The sequence below is a fragment of the Acanthochromis polyacanthus genome, chromosome 23 (assembly GCF_021347895.1).
Source record: "Acanthochromis polyacanthus isolate Apoly-LR-REF ecotype Palm Island chromosome 23, KAUST_Apoly_ChrSc, whole genome shotgun sequence".
Taxonomy (NCBI): domain Eukaryota; kingdom Metazoa; phylum Chordata; class Actinopteri; family Pomacentridae; genus Acanthochromis; species Acanthochromis polyacanthus.
Window position 1 is genome coordinate 26,665,003 of NC_067135.1, and position 25,249 is coordinate 26,690,251.

Consider the following 25,249-nt stretch of genomic DNA (forward strand, 5'->3'; position numbering starts at 1 on the left):
TACAATTTTACCCCATTCTTTCAGCCACAGTGGAGACAAGGCTTGCTTTGATCAGTGGAGCTGAGACACCAGGACACTGCAATCAAAGACACTTTCCAGATCTGACACAAGGGTGCAAGGTATCAAATCAGCAGGAGAACAGGAGACCAGGCGATACAGGACTTCTCCAAACAGACCTCCACTCCAGGACAGGGCCTAAAGCCGGTCTGAACCCCCACTCATTATCAGGAACAAATGGCTCCCAATACACATTCTGACTGATTTCTGAGCCATCAAAGAGGGGGCTCAGGAACCTGGATGACAACTTCAAAGACATTCCACTGATTGACAAGGGACTCTGGACTCCCCTCAAAACTAACAAAGACAATCATCTCCCAATTCTGGACAAAACTCCTTTTATGCACATCCATTTCAACAAACACGTGAACTTTTCAATGACTTTGTGATTAATCTACCTCTTGTCTTACCTTTAATATTTTATTCCTCCTTATTAGCATCAATGTAATAATTTTTAACATGTCTGCCGATCACATATGAGCATGTTTGGTACCATTTTAATCAGCTATCTATCAGTAATGCTCCCAGATAAACCATGTTCACCAAATTTCTATATTTTTGAAAGTTACAGAAATTACCTGAAAATGTAACTCTGTGGGACATCTGGACATCAGCCCCCACTGATAGGGGATGTACCAGACCCCTGCTGAGTTAATGATATGCAAACGCACCCCTTTAAAAGACCACATCTGAAAGCACCATTTTGAGTCCTCCTGAATTTTCTGAGTTCTCCTGAATTTGGAAGTTGACTTGCCATCCATCACTCTGAGGCTCCACTCTGTCCACTGTTGTTCCGACCCACATCAACCAAGGCCGACTGGACCTTCCACCGAGGCAGCATCATCAACATCATCATCACGGCACGCAAGTACCTTTCAGTCACTGGAACTTGGTGCAACTTTCTCAAATTATCTTTTCAAAGATAATATTTACAGGCTAACAAATTACCCTACTATCAAATTGACGGCTGTCTTCAGGTGTGGTCTATTTATACCTTTTCCTTCAGAACATCATATTGTAAGTGTAATATTAATCCCAGTGTTACATTGAAATATTGTGTTCTCTTCCTTCCTTTTTCCCATCATTCACATCTCACCATCTTATTCGTTTTGTGTTGTTGTTGTTCGTCTTAATGTGTGTTATTGTTGTTGTTATTGTTTAGCTTAGTTTAATAAATGTACATAAATATAAGTTCAGTGCCTCAATTGTCTTGTTGTTCACATCTTGGTCCCTAACTTGTATAGATTCCAGCTTCCTCAGTTTTATACATAACCTTTCAAGCTAAATAATTCCCCTTTTGATTCCTGAAACTCTTCTTGACAGCGCAACAAGAAGTGTTTCATAGGGTAATTATTATATTTGTCTAATCTAAATACTTCGCTGGTCGAATATCAGGTAGACTATATAATAATTCTGTATGAAACTCTTAACCCCATTTGAGCAAACATTAACCCTACATTAATATTGGTGGAGAAACATTATTATAATCTTATGTTATAATTGGTGGAGAAAACCCTTACAAACAATTTAAACACATACATCAACATATATCAGAAATCCTACAGCTAACAGCTCCAGTTTAAAAGAGCTGTAGTTCTGATCTTTCCTCTTCGGGGGGTGGAGACTGCTTCTAGCATAGGCAGTGACTCTCTCCTTTCCGTCCTGCACCTGAGCAAGTACTGCCCCTAAACCCTCAAAGCTGGCATCAGTGTAAAGCCTGAAGGGGAGAGAGAAATCAGCATAGGCAAGGACAGGTGCATTTAACAAAGCCTCTTTTAATTCGTCAAAAGCTTGCTGGCACTCTGGAGACCAGACGACAGAAGCCGTCTTCCTTGCGGTTGAGGCAGTACCATGGGTCAGACCATTTAAGGGCATAGCAATCTTGGAAAATACAGGAATAAAACATCTGTAACAGCCAGCAAAACCAAGAAAAGATTTTACCTGTTTAAAAGTCTGAGGTGTTGGCCAGTCTCTCAAAGATGCAGTCTTTTCTGGATCAGGAGCTACCCCATGCTCACTGATCACATGGCCCAGGCAAGTCACTTTTCTTTGGAACAGGTGGCATTTTTTAGGTTTCAGTTTCAGTCCATGTTGGTGAAGCTTTTCAAACACTTCTTCAAGGTGCCTGATATGGCTGTCAAAATCAGGGGAGAACACCACTACGTCATCCAAATAAATCAGTAAACTATCATTTACCAGGTTACCCAGGCAATGCTGCATCAGTCTCTGAAAGGTTGCTGGGGCATTGCACAGGCCAAATGGCATCCTCTCAAACTCGTACAGGCCAAAGGGGGTGGTGAAGGCAGTCTTCTCTCGATCAGCAGGGTTCATTTCCACTTGCCAATATCCACTGGCCAAGTCCAGGGTGGAGTACCACTTGGCTGCCTTCAGTCCAGTCAGTGACTCCTCAGTACAAGGTAGTGGGTAGGTATCTTTGTGGGTAACCGTGTTTAACTTCCTGTAGTCGACGCAAAACCTCCAACTCCCATCTTTCTTTCTCACCAACACAATAGGGGCTGCCCAGGGGCTCGAGCTCTCTCTCACTACACCAGTGTCCAACATATTCTGTAACAAGGCTTGTAGTTCAGTGTACAAACTTGGGGAGACAGGGTGGTATCTCTCACGGCTTGGGGGAGCTGAACCTGTTGGTATCTGGTGTTTCCTTTCCTTAACAGGTTTATCATCGCCCCCTGCTGCTCACAACTAAGTCCATCTCCCTGTAAAGACAAGACTGGATGAGGCTCTTGCGGGTTTGTACTGTTTTCCACTCCTATTCACCTTACTGACACTTCTACCACATCTGGTGCCATAGTGTTAAGGACTAGCTCTTGCTCCCCTTGGATGTCTGTAACTGCAATCTCTGTTACCTGAGCCAATGGCTGGCGTTGGGGGACCTCAACTGGATACGGGTTGGGGTTACAAACTCTACAAGGCACTCTGCCTTCCTTCAGGTCAGCAAGGGTGCACACACCACTCTGTGTCACCATTAAAGAAAGGTTCCACCATAACAGTACATAATTTCTTAGGAGCACTTTCAGATACCTGAAGCCACAAGACAATCTCTGACTGTGGTGGAATAACGACTGGCTGTTGTCGTGGTAGCTTGGCAACTCCTTGGTAGGGGGGAGGAGGGCACTCTGTGGCAGCTCGCTGACACTCTGCAAAGGCACGAGACCAGAGGCATCCTACAGTCAGAGGCACCATTGTTTTGAATGCTGAAAGCCCTGGATGATTACCCTGAGTGAGAGCATGCCAAACAGGCTTAAAAATGTTCATTCCAAGTATGCCCTTCTCTGAGCCAAGGCATTTATCATCAACCACAATCACACCCTTTTCAAAAACCTGAACACTTCCTACCACACAGTCCACCAAAGCATAGCCAATATAGGGGATTTCAAGGTTGTTTGCAGCACGAAGGGCCAGCCAAGGGGTGGCATCAACACTTGTCAAACAAGTGCCTTGGAGATGCTTTTTATACAGACTTTGGCTCAACAATGTAACCTGCGATCCAGTGTCAAGCACAAACGGTATCTCACAACCATTCATCCTCACAGTCACATCATGACACTCACCCACCAGGGCGGACCTCGGCTGTGATCTGGGCTCCTTATCTGTGCTGACTGCCCCCACTGCTTGGCCCTCAGCTGCAGGGGGAACTAAAAATCCTGAGGCCAAGATGAACGTTGGGGGCAGTGACGCTGAACATGTCCAGCCGTACCACAATGCAGGCAGACAGGCCTACCTTGTGCATCCCACTGGTAGGTAGGGGTTACTGGGCGCCTTCGTCTCATTTCAGGGACCTGGGAAGTAGCTATATGACTACTGGAAGGGAAAGTATTAGAGGTTAGAGGCATTTCTTTGGATGATAGATGTGCTTTTACCTCTCCCATTAGGTTGGTTGAAAGGGCCTTGATCTGCTCCACTATCTCCTTCCTCATCTCTCCCAACAGCTCCTGCTGTAATTCAGCTCGTATCTGTCCTTTTAATTGCTCCATGTTCATGGTTGCATTTCTTGGAACAGCAACCCTCTGTGACAGAACGGCCTCCTCCCCCTCCTGAGATTCCAGTTCGAGGGCCTGGGCCTCTTTGCACAAGTCATCAAAGGTCATACGTTGGTTCCGCCTCATCTGCCTGCTTAGCTCTTGTTTGATTGATCCAGGTTGGAGACCAACCATCAACTGGTCCAACAACAGATCATCACTTTCTTCTGTTCCTTCTTCATCTTGTTCCTGCCATCTGCTGAAAGACTCCCTCAGTCTGAGTATAAAAGCATTTACGTTTTCAGTGGATTGCTGTCTACAGTTAAAAAAAACTAACCCGCAACTGAGCTTTAGAGGCAGGTCGAGCATAAAGTCTCTGCAGCACATCTAGCACCTTCTGTCCAGTATTTTTGTCTCTAAGGCTAATGAGCTGCAGTTCTCATTTGGCCTCTCTTTCCAAGGCGCCTAGAATAAAATCAGCCTGCTGTTGCTGGTTCAGTCCTTGCGCCCTCAGCATGGCCTCCACCTGACTCTTCCATTCTATAAATTTTGTTTTGTCACTAGAAAATTTAGGTATCCAAGCAGCCCCCAGGAACCATGGCATCACAAACTGAGCAACAATTGGAGAGCTAATACTACTCGGAGCTGTGTCCATATTTTTATTTTTTTTTAACAGTGGAGCTGGTATCCTGCCGACAACGCCAGAAAAATACTGTCACATAGACTGCACAGATTCAAGTAATTTCTTACCAGCAATCAAAAGACTGGGTTTCCACTGTTAAAAAAAAAAAAAAACGCCCAAACATGGAGTAAGCAATAAGGGAAATTTATTTCCTATGTCTAAAAACAACAACCCAAGATAAAATAATTTCTAAAAAGAACATGGACTAAAATCCTACGGAGTTCTATTAAAACAGTCCTGTCGGAGGGCATCAAACCGAATAAAACCAGGGCACACAGGTCTTTTTAAGGCGATGCTTATCTTGGCCGGTGCAAATAGTCTTTTTAGGGGAATCTTCTCCCGGGGACAGGCGACACAGGTTGATGAGTGACGAGCACCACACTTCCTCCTCAGGCCTCCGTACCTCCGAGTCCTCCTCACAGCTGGTCCCGATGCACTGCAGCGCTGTGGAAGAGGGAGCGTCACTCGATTTTCGGCACACCAGAAAAACAACCAACCACACGCACACTGCTGGGTAGGATGGCTTGCGTCCCTTCACTTATCTGGGAATCTGCGTTGTATCAATCCTCCTCGGCGTTCGTCGCTCCCTTCAGCCCTCAGCTCCTGCCTCCGTGCAGCCACGACCCGACTCAGTCTGCCTCCGTCCTCTCCCCTCGAACCGGCGCCCTTTGCTGCGTGTAGCGTAGCGTTTCCTTGGCTCGGTCCACTCTCGTGTCACTCCACCTTGTCCCCGTCTGTCCCCAGTTCTCCTCGCGGCCGCTCTCTGTCAGTCCTGGCTTCCTCTCCCCCCCGCGTTCCCTTTTTCACACGGGTGTCCCTCTTTTCTTCATCAGCTCCGGTAGCTCTGTCCAATCAATGGCAGTCTCCATCTAATCAGTCCCAGCTGTACTCACTAATTACAACTCCCAAAAAAGAAAGAAGATCACTCCACCCAGTAAACAATTAACGTGCACACTCAAAATAAACCCATGAAACTACAAAATAAAAACTCAACAAAAACATCAAAATGAACACTCAAAACAAAACCATGCAACTACAAAATACACACTCGATAACTAAAATACAACTGGTACTGTGACATATTCACTGGTGTATTTATTAGGGAGGATTCACGTTGACAAACATTGCTCGAAAGGCACCACAGTCAGTCTTTTTTTGTATTCTTGGTCACTGGACAGAACTAGAATTTTTCTCTTGTATGTTTGATTTGGGAAGACGAAGAAAAAGTGATGGGCCAGGCAGAGCTCTTCCTGTAGATCCATGCACAATAAAAGGTTTATTCATTGCCCACAATGAATTTGAATTTCCAAATTTACATGTAGCAACCAATGCAAGAACATGTGGGGTGTATTCAGACATTCTGTACTTTTGCATATGTGTTCCTACCACATCAGTAGAACCAGAAAGTCATTTCTTGGTGAAATATGTACGTATTGACTGAAGGGACGCTGCCCTGAAAAGCTCCTGGTTGGATCTTTTCACTTAAAGATGAAATTAATTCTCTCTAATATTACCATCAACGATAAAAAATATATATCTTGAAGGTCAAAATAACAAACTTCCATTGTTCTATTTATTAAACAATTTAGAAACCAATGTAGTTTAATGGTAAAACAGTAATAAAACAAAAAAAACTGATCTGTTATGTCTTGAAGGTACAGACTAAAGACACTGAATGATTATTAAGACGCTGCATTCTTTACCACATGTAATGATGAACTCTATCATTCATTTGGTGACTGACTCCTGTTTTAAATGTGCTTCTTGTTCAGTTTCAGGTGCTGTTCCTCAACCTGTCATCTCTTTAGCAGGGGTTGATGGAAAGGGAGGAGTGGAGTTACAGTGTGAGTCTGCAGGCTGGTATCCAGAACCTGAGGTGTTGTGGCTGGACGGTGATGGAAACCTCCTCTCTGCTGGACCTACAGAGACAGAGGTCCTGATGACCTCTATACTGTCAGCAGCAGAGTGACTGTGGAGAAGAAACACAGCAACAAGTTCACCTGCAGAGTCCAGCAGAAAAATACCAACCAGAGCAGAGAGACATGGATCCATGTTCCAGGTAACTGTTATTTTTATCTAAGTAGAGAAAATTTGTGTTTCTGTTTCATGTAAATTAAACTTTATTCCATGTTTTATCGTTTCAGATGATTTCTTTAAGGTCCAGTCCAGTAACACCTCCACCATAGCTGGTTTGGCTGTTAGTTTGGTTGTTTCTATCATCCTGTTAATTCTAGCAGTTGTTCTTTTTGTTCACACTAGAAGACACAACAGTAAGTCACATATTAATTTTTAAAAAAACAAGATGTATACAAAATATTGAGGCTTTGATGTAAACTTTGATATACGAGGATTCATTTTAAAAAATACAATTGTCTAGATTGTTGTTCTTTCTATATTTAAAGGCTGATTATTTTATTTTCTCAAAGGGACCAAAAGAAGAGAAGATGTTCAGAATGAATCTGAAGAAGAAGATCTAATGTCAATGAAGACTTTGGAGAATAAAAAGCAACCAGAGAGCAAACAAGGAAGTAAAGAAACAGAAGTTTCACTGCTGGTAGATGAAGAAAGACTCCAAGATCAGGTGATGACAGAAAGTAAAGTCAAGTTTGATGAAAAAAAACAATTATGGAATAAAGGAAGAAGGTTTGTGTCTCTAAAGCAGATCAGACGTCAGTATTCAAGCTCTGACAGGAAGACAAGTAAAGAATCTGGACAGTGGAGAAGAAAAACCAGATGTAGTTTATCAATCTGATCAATATCAATCTCACAAAAAAAAAATCTCCACTAATTTGTCCAACTAAAATGATGTTTAACATCTCGTCTCTGTTCATGTTTGTCAGTTAAAGGAGGAAAAACTGAAGCCAGAGGAGCAGCAGAGGAGGAAGGAGGCTGAGAATACAATACAGAGACTGAAAGAGAAGCTGGACAAGAAGAAAACTGAGGTTAAATAAACATTTATAAACTATCATCACTAAAATATCAGGTCCAGATGGAGTGGAGAAAAATCAGACATCTCAACCTTCTGGTTGTTCTTCCAGGTTAAAAACAAACAAACTGAGCTGAAAAGTCTCCAGGAGGAGAAGAAGATGATTCAGGATGATCTGCAGAACCTAATTAAAGACCTGGACACCAAGATTACAGAGGTTTATTTATTTGTCTTAATTCATCTGTATTTGTAAAGAAACCTGAACATCTCTGCTGTCTGAGGAACTGGATCAGAAAACATCATTTCCATCATCTGTCTTGAAGTTTTATTCTCATATTCAGTCCATTGACTGTATGTTACATTATTAGGTTGTATGATTGTGGTTCTGCTGTAACATGATAATCATGTCTTTCTTTTCTCTCCTCTTTCCTCACAGCTGGAGACAATCAGAGAAGAGTTAGCAAAGTCTTCCTGGACTTCTTTTCCTGGGTATAATCACAATAAAACTCTCTGAGTTCCACCACCATCAGAAAACAGTCATTTATTGATAAATCTCATCACTAATAGGTTCAATATTATGATATGTCCATTATTTTAACATAAAATGTCTCATTGCTGGATTCTCTCCTGGTTATTTATTTTACAACACTTAATGACTTTAACAAAGTCAGAGAGCAGCAGAGAGATTTTTATATTCAGTCTATCAGAGACATGAAACACTGAAGGAAAATGTTTCTGTCCACATGACTGAAAAACACTTTAGACACTGAAATAGAGAATTTCTACAAGAACACACCAGGATTTCTCATGTGTTATTCAGGATTTATCAAAATCTTAATTGATGTTTTGTATTTTATGTCCAATAATGTGTTTTTATATGTTGCAGAGTGGTGCCATGCAGGAAAATGGAAGAAGAAAGAAGATGAGAAGAGAATACAGACAGAAATAGAAAACCTCAACAAACAGCTGATGACCAAGAACATGGAGTTCCAGAACAAAGATAAGAAGGTTCATATTTTCAGAATCCTACTTTGTTGTTCTCTGTGATCTAAAATCTTTATTTTCTACTGAATTTACTGATTTCTATGTTATGTTGAATCAGAATTCTTCAGGTCACATGTCAGGACATCACACTGAGGAACCAGCGTCCTACAAATGACCTTTTGAACTTCTCTTATATTCTAATTTTCTTGGTTCAGATTCAGATTCAGATTCAGATAAACTTTATTTATCCCTGAGGGGCAATTAAGGTGCATATGAGCAGCAGGACGTTATAAAAAATAGACAGGGTATTCACAGAAGAATAGGATAAAAAAGAATAAAATAGAATAAAATTTAGAATATACAGTATGTACACAATATAAATATCAAATGAGGTAACTGGAGTGGATGACGTAAAGTGCAAACAGACAGTGTAAACAGAGGAAATAGTATGGTCTGTGTAGACATTCTAAATAATATAAAACAGTGTAACCAGTGTAAGTATAAACAGGATGTTAAGTAGTCTGGGGGGGGGTATGTGTGTGTGTGGGGAATGGTGTTAACAGTTTGAGTTGAAGAGTAGAGTGGCTTTGGGGACAAAGGTGGCACTCCTCCTCTCAGTCCTGCAGGCAATGCAGCGGAGGCGTCGCCCGGAGGGGAGCCATTGAAATGCGGTGTGAAGAATGTGAGAGGGGTCGTTGATTATCTTACCTGCCTGTCTGAGGGCCTGTTGGCTGTAAACGTGTGAGACAGTTCTGACAGGCAGGCCGATGATTTTGGAGCACACTGATGCAGTGTGCTGCAGTCTGTTCCTGTGCTGCAGGTTGAGGGAGTGGAACCAACAGGTTATGGAAAATGTCATTATGCTTTCAACGAAAGCATAGTAGAAAGTCAACATGATGTGTGTGCTGACTCCAAAGGAGTTGAGTTTCCGGAGGAGGTACAGCCGTTGGTGACACCTCCTGAGAATGTCCTCTGTGTTGGCAGAGAATCTCAGGAGGTTGTCAAAGATGGTGCCCAAGTATCTGTATTCCTCAACTACCTCCACTGGCTTCCCGTGAATGGTGGTGGTGACTGCAGCAGCCAACTGGAGAAGGTCACCACCATCTCCTTGGTTTTGCTGACATTCAGTTCTAGTTTGGAACTGTCACACCACTCCACAAACTCCTGGAGAACGGGTCCGTGGTGTTGTGAACCATCATCAGTGACTGGGTTGTGTTCAGAGGCATCTTTTAGTGTCAGGAGGAGGTCGGGGTGGATGGAGGGTTTACAGAGACCAGAGTTCACATTCAGACAGTCTCTGGTTCAGTTCAGTTGGTTGAAGTCAGAGAAAGATGCTGGTTTTAGTTATTTATAAATCAACATGTTGTGTCTGAAGTCTTTCCACAAACTAAGTCTGATAATGAAGTAATCACTACAGGTGAAGATTTTACTGCAGGACTGGATGTTTTGGAAGGAAAAAGTAGGTTTTCAGTGAATTCCTCATGTTAGAAAAGTTGCTTTTCTCAGTTACATTTTCATGTTTTAGTTTTTAATTTTGGTTATTGCTGTTTGTTTACATAAAAACATATTTTCTCAGACACAAGGTTGCACTGCAGGCTGTGTTTCCTCCAAACTAGAAACTTCTACATTCTGATCTTGCAGAAACATGTATTTAAGGCATTTATTTGTTCTGCTGAATCATGACTCATGCTTCAAACCAAACACTTGCTGCTGCAAATTAGCACCAGATAGAAATGTGTTTCCAAGAGTCATGGTCTAACAATGCTGATATCAAGACTTTTTATTTTATCATCTCTATTTTATTAATTTGTATTGTACACATGTCAGTTTGTAGTATAAGACATCAAGTTAAAGTCTCTTATTTTGTTCCTCTTTCTCTTTCTCTCCTTCCAGTGTGAAGAAAAACAAGATGAGCTGAAGGAGCTTCTGGATGATCAACAGAAGATGGAGACTGAACTGCAGATTGAGGAGCAACAACTGGGAACTAACAAGGTTCAACTCTTTATGTTGAAATTAAACATCATTTTGTAGAGTTCGGAGATCAGGATTTCTTCTTTTATTGTGTCTTTAGTTTTATTTTGTTCTGTCTATTGAGAATCTTCTTCTCCAACCTTTATTCTGTCACTGAACCACAGTGTTGTAAAACAGTGAATCAATGAACATTTCTCACATCTGGAACTTCTTCATGTCTGTTTTCACTCCTTAGATGAAGAAAGAATATCATGATATCAAGAATCAGATCCACCAAGAGAAAGAGAAACGGAAGAAGGCTGAGTTCCAAGTGAAGAACCTGAAGAATGAGCTGGAAGAGGTAAAACTCACATTCTTTTAAAATCAAAAAAACTGACATGTCCACTGAACTTAGTCTCACTGTGATGTAAATAATGTTGATTAAAAATAATTAATGTTGAAAACATTAATGAAATGATAACTTTGAACAGAAACAATGATTTTCTAAATATCAACTTTAAATGTGAGCATAAATCAGTGAAGGTCAGTAAAAGGAAGTAAAGTTTGGAAACATTGTGGTGTCACTTCCACTGCAGAAACATCCACATCCATCATTCTGAAAGCAACAATTATCTTCCTATACCACTAAACTACATTCTCATTTTTCACACAAATCTATTTTCTCACTAGAATTCTCAGACTGTGACGTTGTAGGAAAAGTTTAGAGTTTGAAAGAGCCACAAAGTTTCCTGAAGAAGACATAAAACAGAAACAGGACTTTCATCCAGGAGACCAGGATTCATGTTCCATGTGGAACCTTTATTCTGACACTTTGGTTTCACTTTCATTCACTGCTTGGTTACATTTCTGCAAACCAGAACTCTGCAGTTAGAAAAACACCATGATTTGGGTTCAAATACACATGTGGACAAAATTGTTGGTACCCCTCAGTTAAAGAAGGAAAAACCCACAATTCTCACTGAAATCACTTGAAACTCACAAAAGTAACAATAAATAAAAATTTATTGAAAATTAAATAATCAAAAACAGCCATTACTTTTGAATTGTTGATTAACATAATTATTTAAAAAAACAAACTAATGAAACAGGCCTGGACAAAAATGATGGTACCTCTATAAAAGATTGAAACTATTTGACCAGAGTGACATGATTAACTCAGGTGTGTCATTTAATTGACATCACAGGTGTTTCCAAACTCACAATCAGTCAGTCTGCCTATTTAAAGGGAGACAAGTAGTCACCCTGCTGTTTGGTGAAAAGGTGTGTACCACACTGAACATGGACAACAGAAAGCGAAGGAGAGAATTGTCCCAGGACATCCGAAAAAAAATTATAGACAAACATCTTAAAGGTAAAGGCTATAAGACCATCTCTAAACAGCTTGAAGTTCCTGTGACAACAGTGGCTCATATTATTCAGAAGTTCAAGACCCACGGGACAGTAGCCAACCTCCCTGGACGTGGCCGCAAGAGGAAAATTGATGACGAATTGAAGAGACGGATCGTTGGAATTGTATCCAAGAGCCCAGAGCAACCTCCAAAGAAATTAAAGGTGAACTCCAAGGCCAAGGTACATCAGTGTCAGATCGCACCATTCGTCGTTGTTTGAGCCAAAGTGGACTTCATGGGAGACGACCAAGGAGGACACCACTGCTGAAAAAAACTCATAAAAAGCGAGACTGGAATTTGCAAAAATGCATGTTGACAAGCCACAAAGCTTCTGGGAGAATGTCCTTTGGACAGATGAGACCAAACTGGAGCTTTTTGGTAAGGCACATCAACTCTATGTTCATAGACTCAAAACCAAGCATACGAAGAAAAGAACACTGTCCCTACGGTGAAACATGGAGGAGGCTCAGTAATGTTTTGGGCTGCTTTGCTGCATCTGGCACAGGGTGTCTTGAAAGTGTGCAAGGTACGATGAAATCTGAAGACTATCAAGGCATTCTGGAGAGAAATGTGCTGCCTAGTGTCAGAAAGCTTGGTCTCAGTCGCAGGTCATGGGTCTTCCAACAGGACAACGATCCAAAACACACAGCCAAAAACACCCAAGAATGGCTGAGAGAAAGCGTTGGACTATTCTAAAGTGGCCTTCTATGAGCCCAGATCTGAATCCCATTGAACATATGTGGAAGGAGCTGAAACATGCCATTTGGAGAAGACACCCATCAAACCTGAGACAACTGGAGCTGTTGGCTCATGAGGAGTGGGCCAAAATACCTGTTGACAGCTGCAGAACGCTCATTGACAAATACAGAAATCGTTTAATTGCAGTGATTGCCTCAAAAGGTTGTGCAACAAAATATTAAGTTATGGGTACCATCATTTTTGTCCAGCCCTATTTCATTAGTTTGTTTTTTTAAATAATTATGTTAATCAACAATTCAAAAGTGATGGCTGATTTTGATTATTAATTTTCAATAATTTTTTATTTATTGTTACTTTGTGAGTTTCAAGTGATTTCAGTGAGATTGTGGGTTTTTCCTTCTTTAACTGAGGGGTACCAACAATTTTTGCCCACGTGTGTATGAACCTTTCAGAACATGTTTGAAGACTTTCCTCCATTTTCTCTGTTACCAGGTTGACAAGAAATAAAAGAAAGATGCTGATTAGAAACATATTAGTGAGAATCAAACATGTCGTTTGGACATGGACAAAGAAAAGACCTTCTGGAGGAAAGTTCTGTGGTCAGATGGAAGAAAAACTGAGCATAAATATGTTTGGAGGAGAGAAGATGAGACCTTTAACCCCAAGAACACCAGACCTACCATCCAGCATGGTGGTGGCAGTATCATGCTCTGTGGAACTGGAGCTTTACACAAAGTAAACAGAACAATGAAGAAGGAGGATCATCTCCACATTATTCAGGAAACCTCAAATCAGCACCAGAAGGTTGATCTTGGACACAGTTGGATGTTCCAATGAGCTTAAACACACATCAGACGTGGTAAAGAAATGGTTCAATCAGAATAGAATGAAGGTTCTAGACTGGTCTCCCCAAAGTCCTGACTTAAACCTCAAAAACTTGAAAGAGTCACAAACTGAACTTGAAGAGTTGAAGACACAAGTCAGCAACAGGGTTTTCATCCAGGAGACCAGGATACTGAGAGGATACACTTACAGTTTACAGCAGAAGTGAGAACAAAACTGTGTAAAATCAGTTAAATGTCAAATCATTCACAACTGAATCACTGCACAGTAACTGCATCACTTCTAAGATGAACCGTCGGGTGTTTGTGTTCTGTAAAATTAAAACTGTCAGTCTCACACCTGAAAATCACAACATGTGTTTCTTAACTGCAGCTGAAGAGAAATCATTCAGAACCAAGAATCAGCTCCAGCAGGAGAAACAGAAAAATGAAAAGGCTGAAAGTGACATGAAGACCCTGAACAGTCGTCTGGAAGAGGCAAAACTCACCATCAATGTCTTTTTTAAATCAAATAAGTGACAAATTCACTGAAGCTTCTCACCGTGATGTAAAATAATGTTCGTAAAATATATGAAATGATGTTAACTTTAAACAGAAACGATGATTTTCTGAATATCGACATTCACTGTCACTGCACAGTAACTGCATCACTTTCTAAGATGAACAGTCGGGGTGTTTGTGTTCTGTAAAATTAAAAACTCAGTCTCACACCTTAAAATCAGAACTTGTGTCTCTTCACCTGCAGCTGAGGGGAAATAATTCAGAAAACCGACAATCAACTCCAGCAGGAGAAACAGAAAAATGAGACTCTGAACAGTCGTCTGGAAGAGGTAAAACTCACCATTCTTTCAAATCAAATCACTGACACTTTCACTGAACTCTGTCTCACTGTGATGGAAAATATAGTGGATAGGATTAATGAAACTAACTTTGAACAGAAACACTGATCAGTGGTCAGTAAAAGGAAGTAAAGTTTGGAAACATTGTGGTGTCACTTCCACTGCAGAAACATCCACATCCATCATTCTGAAAGCAACAATTATCTTCCTATACCACTAAACTACATTCTCATTTTTCACACAAATCTATTTTCTCACTAGAATTCTCAGACTGTGACGTTGTAGGAAAAGTTTAGAGTTTGAAAGAGCCACAAAGTTTCCTGAAGAAGACATAAAACAGAAACAGGACTTTCATCCAGGGAGACCAGGATTCATGTTCCATGTGGAACCTTTATTCTGACACTTTGGTTTCACTTTCATTCACTGCTTGGTTACATTTCTGCAACCAGAACTCTGCAGTTAGAAAAACACCATGATTTGGGTTCAAATATGAACCTTTCAGAACATGTTTGAAGACTTTCCTCCATTTTCTCTGTTACCAGGTGACAAGAAATAAAAGAAAAGATGTTGATTAGAAACATATTAGTGAGAATCAAAACATGTAGTTTAGTTAAATATGAACATGATTGTTGAGAGACAGAGTTACCTGAATTAAAATAAGGTGATAAAGTGACTGTTCCAAGCAGCTTTCCAGAAATCATGTCATGTGTATCTCTGCTTTAATACATAATCTTCCTTTTATTCTGTCTCCAGTTACAGAAGAAGCTCAAGGAAAAGGAGAAGTGGACGGAGACTGAAAGAGAGGCGAGGACAGAACGCAACAAGGTTTATCTGCTGTCATCTCTTTTCTATTTCTTTTCATATGAAACTGATTTGTTGCTGCAAACAAGAAAACTGATATATCCATCAAAACTAATTCGAACATGAAATAACTGAGACCAAACTTTGGTTCCAGTGCAGCAACGATTAAACTGATAACATTTCCTTCTGTGTTCATGTGTTTCTGACAAGCCGGTATTATATTATATTATATTATATTATATTATATTATATTATATTATATTATATTATATTATATTATATTATATTATATATTATCAGACTATTTCACCTGATCTAAACCTTGTTGAACCAACTTGTTGGTAATTTTTTTTAAGAAGATGTTTATTGTTGGAAAGTTCTGTGGTCAGATGGAACAAAAACTGAGCAGAAATATGTTTAGAGGAGAGAAGATGAGACCTTTAACCCCAAGAACACCAGACCTACCATCCAGCATGGTGGTGCAGTATCATGCTCTGTGGAACTGGAGCTTTACACAAAGTAAACAGAATAATGAAGAAGGAGGATCATCTCCACATTATTCAGGAAAACCTAAAATCAGCACCAGAAGGTTGATCTTGGACACAGTTGGATGTTTCAATGAGCTTAAACACACATCAGACGTGGTAAAGAAATGGTTCAATCAGAATAGAATGAAGGTTCTAGACTGGTCTCCCCAAAGTTCTGACTTAAACCCATCAAAAAACTTAAGAATCACAAAATCTCCTTGAAAAGAGGAAGACACAAGTCAGCAACAGGATTTTCATGCAGACCAGGATACACTCACAGTTTACAACAGACGTGAGAATAAAACTTTGTTAAATGACTTACAGGGTGGGGAAGCAAAAATGTCCTGTCAGGTAAAAACAACTATAAATGGGTATAACTTTTTTATTTTTTGGAATTTTGAACTGATTTCTTGAAGAACACCAATTTAAGCTTTCAGAACATGTTTATTCAATATGTCCTCCATCAGCCATGATGAAGGCCTCGATACAGCCTCTGAAAGAGGTGCAGGACCTCCTGATATCCTCCTTGGGGTAGGCCTCCCATTCCCTGGAGAATGCAGCCTTAAGTAAATCCATATTGGATGAGGGGTGGCATTAGTCCTCAACTCAGTGGCGTCCCATCAGAAAAAATCCAGGGGGTGTAGATCAGGTGAGCTCGGGGGCCAAATGCCTTTGGGCCAGAAGTTCACTATATTCTACTCACAGAACTTTTGGACCTTGACTGATGTGTGAGCAGAAGCCCCATCTTGCTGCCACACATAGTTGTTGTCAGGGTAGGTGGCCTTCAGCCAGGGCAAAACGGTGTATCTCAGAACTTTGTAGTACACATCAGCCCCAATTTTCTGATCTGGCTTGAAGAAGTAGGGGGGGCATCTTATTGCCATCTGAGCCCAAGACTCCCAGGACCATCTGGAGATCTCTTGGTGCCCAAACTGGATTGTCTGGCATGCTGGATGCAGCGAATGGTCCTCTTACTGATGCCAACAATCTTGGCAATGTCCTTCTGAGGGAGTTGGGCATCCAAGAGATCACAAACCCTATTGCGTTTTGGTTGTTGCTTGCTCGTTTCACAATGCACCAAGGTCTGACAAATACCAAAAAGATTGGAACCCGTTTAAGTTCACCGGCCCACGGGCGGGCCGTTTTGATATCTGCATAAGCATTTTTCGAAATAGAACAACACTGCCAATGCGATGATTCAAACACTATACACCGATAGAAAGCTTAGATTCTCATGAATCCGCCGGTATAAACCACTTTCAGATGTGATTACCACAGCGGGTATATAAACACATTTGTCCAACAAACAACAAAAATTTAAAGGGCGCAGCTCACCTTTGGACGCTCTTTGGATGCTCTTTTACTGGTCAAAGATGAAAATAATCCACAAAAACCGGCCATAATCCAAGCTTCGGCATCCAGACAATACTGGCAAGTATAATATTTTGTCCAAAACATGTCTTTGAAATAAGTAAATAATCCACAAATAGCTTGGCTCCGTGTGCGCACGCACGGCGCATGGCGGCGCTGTATGGAGTTAGAACAGTCTCATAATCCACAAATGCACACAGAAGAATTCACACATGTAAACTGGGATTCACAAATGTAAACTGCAATCCACAAATAAATTAAGAAAGTTCACAAATGTATTTCTGCATTCACAAACTGCTTTTGTGTGTGAATCTTTTTTGAGACTGCTCTGCCGTCAGCTCGATCCACAAATGCATTTTTTCAACACGGAAGTTTCTGTAGCCAATCAGATGTCTCCCTCCTTTCAGCCAATCACAAAAACTCACCCCACGTGGGGGTGGGTGTTCTGTTCAGCCAATCATATGAACGCGTCCGCACAGTGTTATACTTGACCGTGTCATTGGGCTGAAGAGTGAAGCTGCCCGTCGGAGAGACCATGGCGTCTGATGGGGACAATAGACCCTTTATTTGTTTACAAACATTGTGACGTTTTTTTGTGGCCGGGGCTTATGCTGGAGGCAAAAGCTGAGCGAGAAGTCAAGCGGGACTGGGAGTATATAGTTTGTGCTGGGAGTTCGATCATTTTTAACCCGTTAAACTTCAGTGTACCGCCGGCGGTACACTTACTAATTTGCATAAGAATTTAAAGAATGGCCGAAGACTGCAAACGCGATTATATGAACATTATACGCGATGGAAAGCTTAGATTCTCATGAATCCGCCGGTATAAACCACTTTCAGATGTGATTACCACAGCGGGTAATATAAACACATTTGTCCGACAAACAACGAATATCCATCCATCCTTTCTCTATACACGGCTTTATCGTACACAGCGCGACTCACATTTCTGGGTTCATTATTACACACAGATGAAAATATTCCACAAAAAACGGCCATAATCCAACCTTGGACATCCAGACGACACAAGCCAGTAAACTATTTTGTCCAAAACATGTCTTGAAGTCGGTATATAATCCACGAATAGGTCGTTTCAAAGGAAATACACCTCGCGATGCACGTCCAATATTCCCTGTATTTCTCGTCATATTTTTTTATTTACAAATAGAATATTAGCGATTTTTTTGTACTGAAAATGGCTGGAATTGACTGCAGCTGATCGTCTCTGGAGAGACAGCAGGTCCGATTTGTGGCACTGGCAGCGAGCAGTGACACTTTTTGTGGCACCACTGCGGTGACACGGTTAATGCCACTGTTTGGGCGAGATGCCACGGCCGCAGCGGCATTTCCAGTGGCCTCTGGAGATGCCAGCAGAGATGCCACGGTTAATGCCACTGTTTAGGGAACATGCCACGGTTAATGTCAGTATCAATGTCACATTGAGCCTAGTCTCAATGTGACAGAGACTAGGCTCTATCAACTTTTCTAAAATCTCGTCCTGCTGTGTTTTTGGATGCCAGAATAGAAGGAATGACATTGGCGAACGCAAATTAAAGTTTTATAGGATTCCACCGAACACTCATGCTCAGAGGGAACGAAGACAGTTGTGGTTAAATGCACTGAGGCGAAAAGACTGGACAGAGACGATCAGCTGCAGTCAATTCCAGCCATTTTCAGTACAAAAAATCGCTAATATTCTATTTGTAAATAAAAAATATTCAATTCAATTCAATTCAGCTTTATTCCAGACACTGGGTCCAAATACACACACCATAAGAACGAGGACACAACAAGACACACAAAAAAAATACAATCAAAAACAATAACCCGTTAAATATGACGAGAAATACAGGGAATATTGGACGCGCATCGCGAGGTGTATTTCCTTTGAAACGACCGATTCGTGGATTATATACCGACTTCAAGACATGTTTTGGACAAAATAGTTTACTGGCTTGTGTCGTCTGGATGTCCAAGGTTGGATTATGGCCGTTTTTTGTGGAATATTTTCATCTGTGTGTAATAATGAACCCGGAAATGTGAGTCGCGCTGTGTACGTTAAAGCCGTGTACAGAGAAAGGATGGATGAATATTCGTTGTTTGTCGGACAAATTTGTTTATATTACCCGCTGTGGTAATCACATCTGAAAGTGGTTTATACCGGCGGATTCATGAGAATCTAAGCTTTCCATCGGCGTATAATGTTCATATAATCGCGTTTGCAGTCTTCGGACATTCTTTAAATTCTTATGCAAATTAGTAAGTGTACCGCCGGCGGTACACTGAAGTTTAACGGGTTAAAAATGCTCGAACTCCCAGCACAAACTATATACTCCCAGTCCCGCTTGACTTCTCGCTCAGCTTTTGCCTCCAGCATAAGCCCCGGCCACAAAAAAACGTCACAATGTTTGTAAACAAATAAAGGGTCTATTGTCCCCATCAGACGCCATGGTCTCTCCTACGGGCAGCTTCACTCTTCAGCCCAATGACACGGTGAAGTATAACGCTGTGCGGACGCGTTCATATGATTGGCTGAACAGTACACCCACCCCCACGTGGGGTGAGTTTTTGTGATTGGCTGAAAGGTGGGAGACATCTGATTGGCTACAGAAACTTCCGTGTTGAAAAAAATCCATTTGTGGATCGAGCTGACGGCAGAGCAGTCTCAAAAAAGATTCACACACAAAAGCAGTTTGTGAATGCAGAAATACATTTGTGAACTTTCTTAATTTATTTGTGGATTGCAGTTTACATTTGTGAATCCCAGTTTACATGTGTGAATTCTTCTGTGTGCATTTGTGGATTATGAGACTGTTCTAACTCCATAGCGCTGCGCGTTTCATATTCACTGTATTTATGCCCATATTTTTATTCAGCATGCAGAGATCCATGTGGTCTTGGACTCAAAATAGCGACTGAAGTCTATCCTTTATGTTTACACTGCGTTTCACCCAATCAAGTGACTCTGGCCTGCCTACGAGCCCTAAACGGGCTCATTTCATCAGTAAATTCTGAGCAAATCACGTCGGAGGAAACGTTTGACTGACAGGGCTGGTAGCCAATGAGCCTGCTGAATACCAGGATATAAATAGAGCCTCTGCCAGCGGGGTTGTGTGACGTTTCACACCTCGGCTGCGGGCAGAATCTGCAGCCTGTCTCTCCCCCTCCGAGTCTCTGTGTGATCCCACACTGAAGCTTATCTAAAGTGATTTTTTTGAGTTCTTTATGAGTTTTTGGAGTGAAAATAATGTGAAAACGGGCTATAAAACGAACATATACTATTTTTGCCCAGGGTGTACAGAGGGTGTCCAATATTGACAGTGCCTGGCCATATTAGTACAAAAACATGTGTGAAACACTCATTTCTTGTAGTATTGCTCTGAAATTTTGACCTGAACTATGTAAGACCCCAGGCTGTTGCCTTGTTGTGTTTTCAAGCTCTCACAGTGCTGCCACACTGATTTTCAGGTGTTTTATTAGGGAAAAAATGTAGGCGAGAATAAAATTCATCCTAATTCAGTGTGTGCCAACATGAAATACTCTGTGCCAGTAGCACCTAGAGTAATTCTGACTGCACTGGGTGAAAATTCAGGTTGTCAGCTTTCAAAGGAGACCCCAACCATGCCTGTACTCCAAACAGTTCAAGAACAGCATTCAATTTACTTTCTGTACATCTTCAGTAGAAATTTCAGGCGAAAATTGATTGTGCAGTATAGGGTTAAAGGTAAGGAACTTTGATTTTAATTATTGTTTTGATTACCCTCACCGTTTGGGCTGGACATTCAGATTTGTCAATAGGACATTTTTGCTACCTACCCTGTAAATGTTGTTACGACCGGCTCTGGATGTCGCAACAAAGGAGGAAATGCACAGAGGGTTTCAGTGAAACAAAAGATAATTTATTTATAAAGAAACGACAGTGGGATGTGGTAGTTAGAATCAGTGGTGTGTGAGGGTGTATGGTGGTAGTGGAGAATGTGTAGTGCGTGTTGTCAGTGTAAAACAAAACCAAATTCTACCAAAGACCCACAGCTGGCAAGAGATGTGGAGTAGATAGGGGAGGCAGCAAACAGTGGCAAAGCAGAGCAGAGCCAGAGAATGGCAGAGCAGCAGCACAACCTCTGGCTCAGTCAGCTGGCTTATATAGCCTGATGCATTCCCCAGGTGTGGCTGGTTAATTGACGATAGCTCCGCCCAGCTGGGGACCTGCAAGCAGAGCAGTAAAAGACCAAGGCCCTGGGGCCGTAACAATGTCAAATCATTCCATTCACAACTGAATCACTGCACAGTAACTGCATCGCTTGTAAGATGAACAGTTGGGTGTTTTTTGTGTTGGAAAAACTATCAGAACATATCTGTCTTTACCTGCAGATGAAGAGAAATCATTCAGAAACCAACAATCAGCTCCAGCAGGAGAAACAGGAAAATGAGTTCCAGAAGAATCATCTGAAAGAGGTAAATCTCACCATCATCATCATTTTAAATGAAATACCTGACATATTCACTGAACTCTGTCTCACCATCATATAATGTTGATGAAATTAATGAATTCATGTTAATTTTGATCAGAAACAATGATTTTCTAAATATCAACTTTAAATTTGAGCATAAATCAGTCAGTGAAGGTCAGTAAAGGAAGTAAAGTTTGGAAACATTGTGGTGTCACTTCCACTGCAGAAACATCCACATCCATCATTCTGAAAGCAACAATTATCTTCCTGTAATTAATTAACACTGACGATTAACACTTTTTTGTTTACTACATAATTCCATATGTTTTTTATACTTTTGATGTCTTCAGTATTAATCTACAATGCAGAAAATAATACAAATAAAAGCAAAGCCATGAACGAGAAGGTGTGTCCACACTATAGACTGGTAGTATAGTTTAATGAATTCATTTTCTGTTTTGTCATGTTAACAAGATGTGGATTAAAAACATATTAGTGAGAATCAAACATGTAGTTTAGTTCAATATGAACATGATTGTTGAGAGACAGAGTTACCTGAATTAAAATAAGGTGATAAAGTGAATGTTCCAAGCAGCTGGTTCAGAGGAGAACTTCCTCACCATCTAAAGCTACAGAAACAGAGATTTAAGCAGAACTCAGCTATGTTACATGAACATGCTTTTAATGAGTCTCCAACCAATCAGAAGAAAGAATCTTTCCACAATTCATGTCATGTGTACCTGTGCTTCAGTACATAATCTGTCTTTTTATTCTGTCTCCAGTTACAGAAGAAGCTCGAGGAAAAGAAGAAGAAGTCGGCGGAGACTGAAGAAAAACGGATGACGGAGCGCAAGGTTTATCTGCTGTCATCTCTCTTCTGTCTCTTTCCATTTTAAACTGATTTGTTGATGCAATCAAGAAAACTTCAACTATCCATGACAAAAATAATTAGAAACATGAAATAATTGAGACTAAACTCAGGTTCCACTGCAGCAAAGTTAAAACTGATCCCATCTCCTCCTGTGTTAATGTGGTACTGACCAACCAGTACTTGTATTCATATAAATTTCATATTATATCTCATAATATCAGAATAATTATGAGATTATTTGACATTTAACCAGAACCAAATCTTGTTGAATTACCATAACTAGTTTTCAGTTAGTTCATTTATGTTTAATGAAAAATTCAGTTACACCAAAATCTTTTGGGTTCACTGACTCTGTAACATACAATTGATTGTCCAGTGTCTTTTTATTGTTGATTTTAATTTATTTATTTTTAAAAAGAAATCTTTATTATTGTATCAGATCCCTTTGAAGAATCCCACTTTGAGGTGTTCATTTGTCAGTTCAGGTGAACTCTCTGAACCCCAGAAGCTGTTGGTGCAAACAATAGTTTCTGAGTATAAAGTTCATGGTCCAGTTGTGTTACTGCCACCATCAAGAAGAAAACACAAACTATCACCTGCTGCTGAGAGACCATTGGTCAGGATGGTCAAGAGTCAAGCAAGAATCATCAGAAAGCAGGTGTGAATGAATGAGAAGCTGCTGGAACACAGCTGTCAGTGTCCACAGGGTTTGACATCAACATGAGCTGAGAGGATCCATGAAGAAGGAAGTTCTTCCTCTAGAAGCAGAACCTTAAAGCTCCACCAAGTCTGCTGCTGATCACATGGACAAAGAAAAGACCTTCTGGAGGAAAGTTCTGTGGTCAGATGGAAGAAAAACTGAGCAGAAAATCAAGAAGAACCAGGATTTCTATCTGCTCTCATCTCTCTTCTGTTTCTTTTCATAACAAACTGATTTGTTGTTGGGAACAATACAATTTAAATTATCTATAAAAACCTAATTGGAAGCATCAAATATTTGTCTTGTGGCTTCATTGATTCAATGATATAAACTTGATTGTTCAGTTGGAGAAACTGATAAACTCTATTTTGTTGATAAAAGTGTTAGAAGAAAATATTTTAGAGAGTGAAGAAACATTTGTCAGAGTACATGTTGAATGAAAAACTGACATCATGAAATCAATGCTGGATTATTATTACATCAAATATTACCTGTGTTTGTGTGTTTTTTCTAAGCTGGAGCAGATCAGTCAAACCAACTCAGCTGGTGGGAAATCAATGACAGCACCCATAACTGTAGAAGAGGTCCATGAACAGGACCGCTACATCCGTCTCAAGAACATTTCCTCTGAGGTAATGTTGTTTACATGTAGATGAACCTTCTGAATACTGTGTAAACATGTACAATAAGTTTTATATCAATATGATGATCAAATATATCCACAGATATTCTAAATGATTCATTAAATAACAGCTAATGCTGTTAACATCAGAGTGTATTTTGTCTGTAGGTCAACATGTAAAGAGGTCATCATTTTATTTGTGGACACCATGTATGAAACACACACTGGAGATGATTTAGTTTTTCTACCTTTGGTGTCTAATTTTCCTCCTGCAGGAGATAAAACTGGGAGGCTGGATGTTAGAACTACAGAAAAATGACAGTGAAACAGACACATACGCATTTAAAGAGCCATTCAAACTTCATGCTGGAGGAATTCTCTGTGTGAGTCTGAACTTTTCATTTTATGTTACATTTTTTTTTAACTTTTTTAAACTTCTTTATTATTTTAATTGTGTTTATAAATCTGTAACTTTTGAATGTACTATCTTTATAGATATCCCACCAACGCTATTCAAACAAACCTCCTGGAGATGTTAAACAGGTGTGGTTGGACATGATGAACTGGAGTCCTGGAGACAAACTGAAGATCAACCTCATCAGCAACGATGGAGAGACCTACAAACTGCTGTAATGTGAATAAACATGTGAAACATCTTTTTTTTTTTTTAATTTCTGCATTATTCAAAGTGAGCCTTTGTTTTTTTCTGCATATCAAATTTATATTATTTTATATTATTTTTGATTTTTATTTTCTAAAACCCTGTTTTCAAATGTCCATTTTGTATTTTTGTCTAATTAAATTCATGTTCAGTTCTGTGTAAATCTCATTAGGTTTGTTGTTTTATCAAAGTTGTAATGAATAGAAGATACAAGAAAAGACCAGAAATATGTACAACATTAAAACAATCAGAACAAAATGTTTTCTACAGGTTAAAGTCAGTTTTTAGTTTCACCTCCTTTTGCTCTTCTTCAAACTTCATGTGTCGACTGTCTTCAGGTTTTCTTCAGTAATCTTGTACTTCTTTAAATAAATCTTCTTTTTCTAAACAGAGTTCTTCTTTGGACTTTAAGTGTGCTTAATTTGTTTCTCTGTCTGCTTGATCCCATAGTTTTTATAATATTCAGGTCTGGACACATTCAGGGTTTTATCAGCTGTTTTTGTCTCCAAACAGGATTTTGCTGCAATAGTTGGATCAGTTTCTAATCAAGTTTCCAGTTCAGAAGGAACAGCATCATGAAATAAAATCTGTCTGAACTTTATAGAATTCATGATTCCATCAGTTTGGAAAACATCCTGACAACACTGACAGAAACACAACACAAACTGTAAAAAGTATGGGTATCACTTTATAATAACTATACACTATTAAGCATTAGTTAAGCATTGGTTCAGCATAATTTAAGCATTAGTTAATCCTTAAATCCTCATGAACTCATCATGAATTCACCATTAGTAATGCATTACAAAGCATTAGTAAAGACAGTTTTAAATGTTCAACTAACACATTATGAAGCATTAGTTGAACATTAGTAAAG

The 25,249-nt window shown here is 40.1% G+C and overlaps 1 protein-coding gene across 1 annotated transcript in view; it reads left to right on the plus strand.

Annotated features, from left to right (window-relative positions):
• The window catches only part of LOC110972002 (golgin subfamily A member 6-like protein 22), a 162,133-nt gene extending 137,404 nt beyond the window's left edge, over nucleotides 1-24,729 (plus strand). The window contains exon 22 of the transcript XR_007939710.1: nucleotides 24,643-24,729. The gene's annotated coding sequence lies outside the window, so the exon portion shown is untranslated. The remainder of the gene's footprint in view (nucleotides 1-24,642) is intronic.
• Nucleotides 24,730-25,249: the final 520 nt, after the last annotated feature.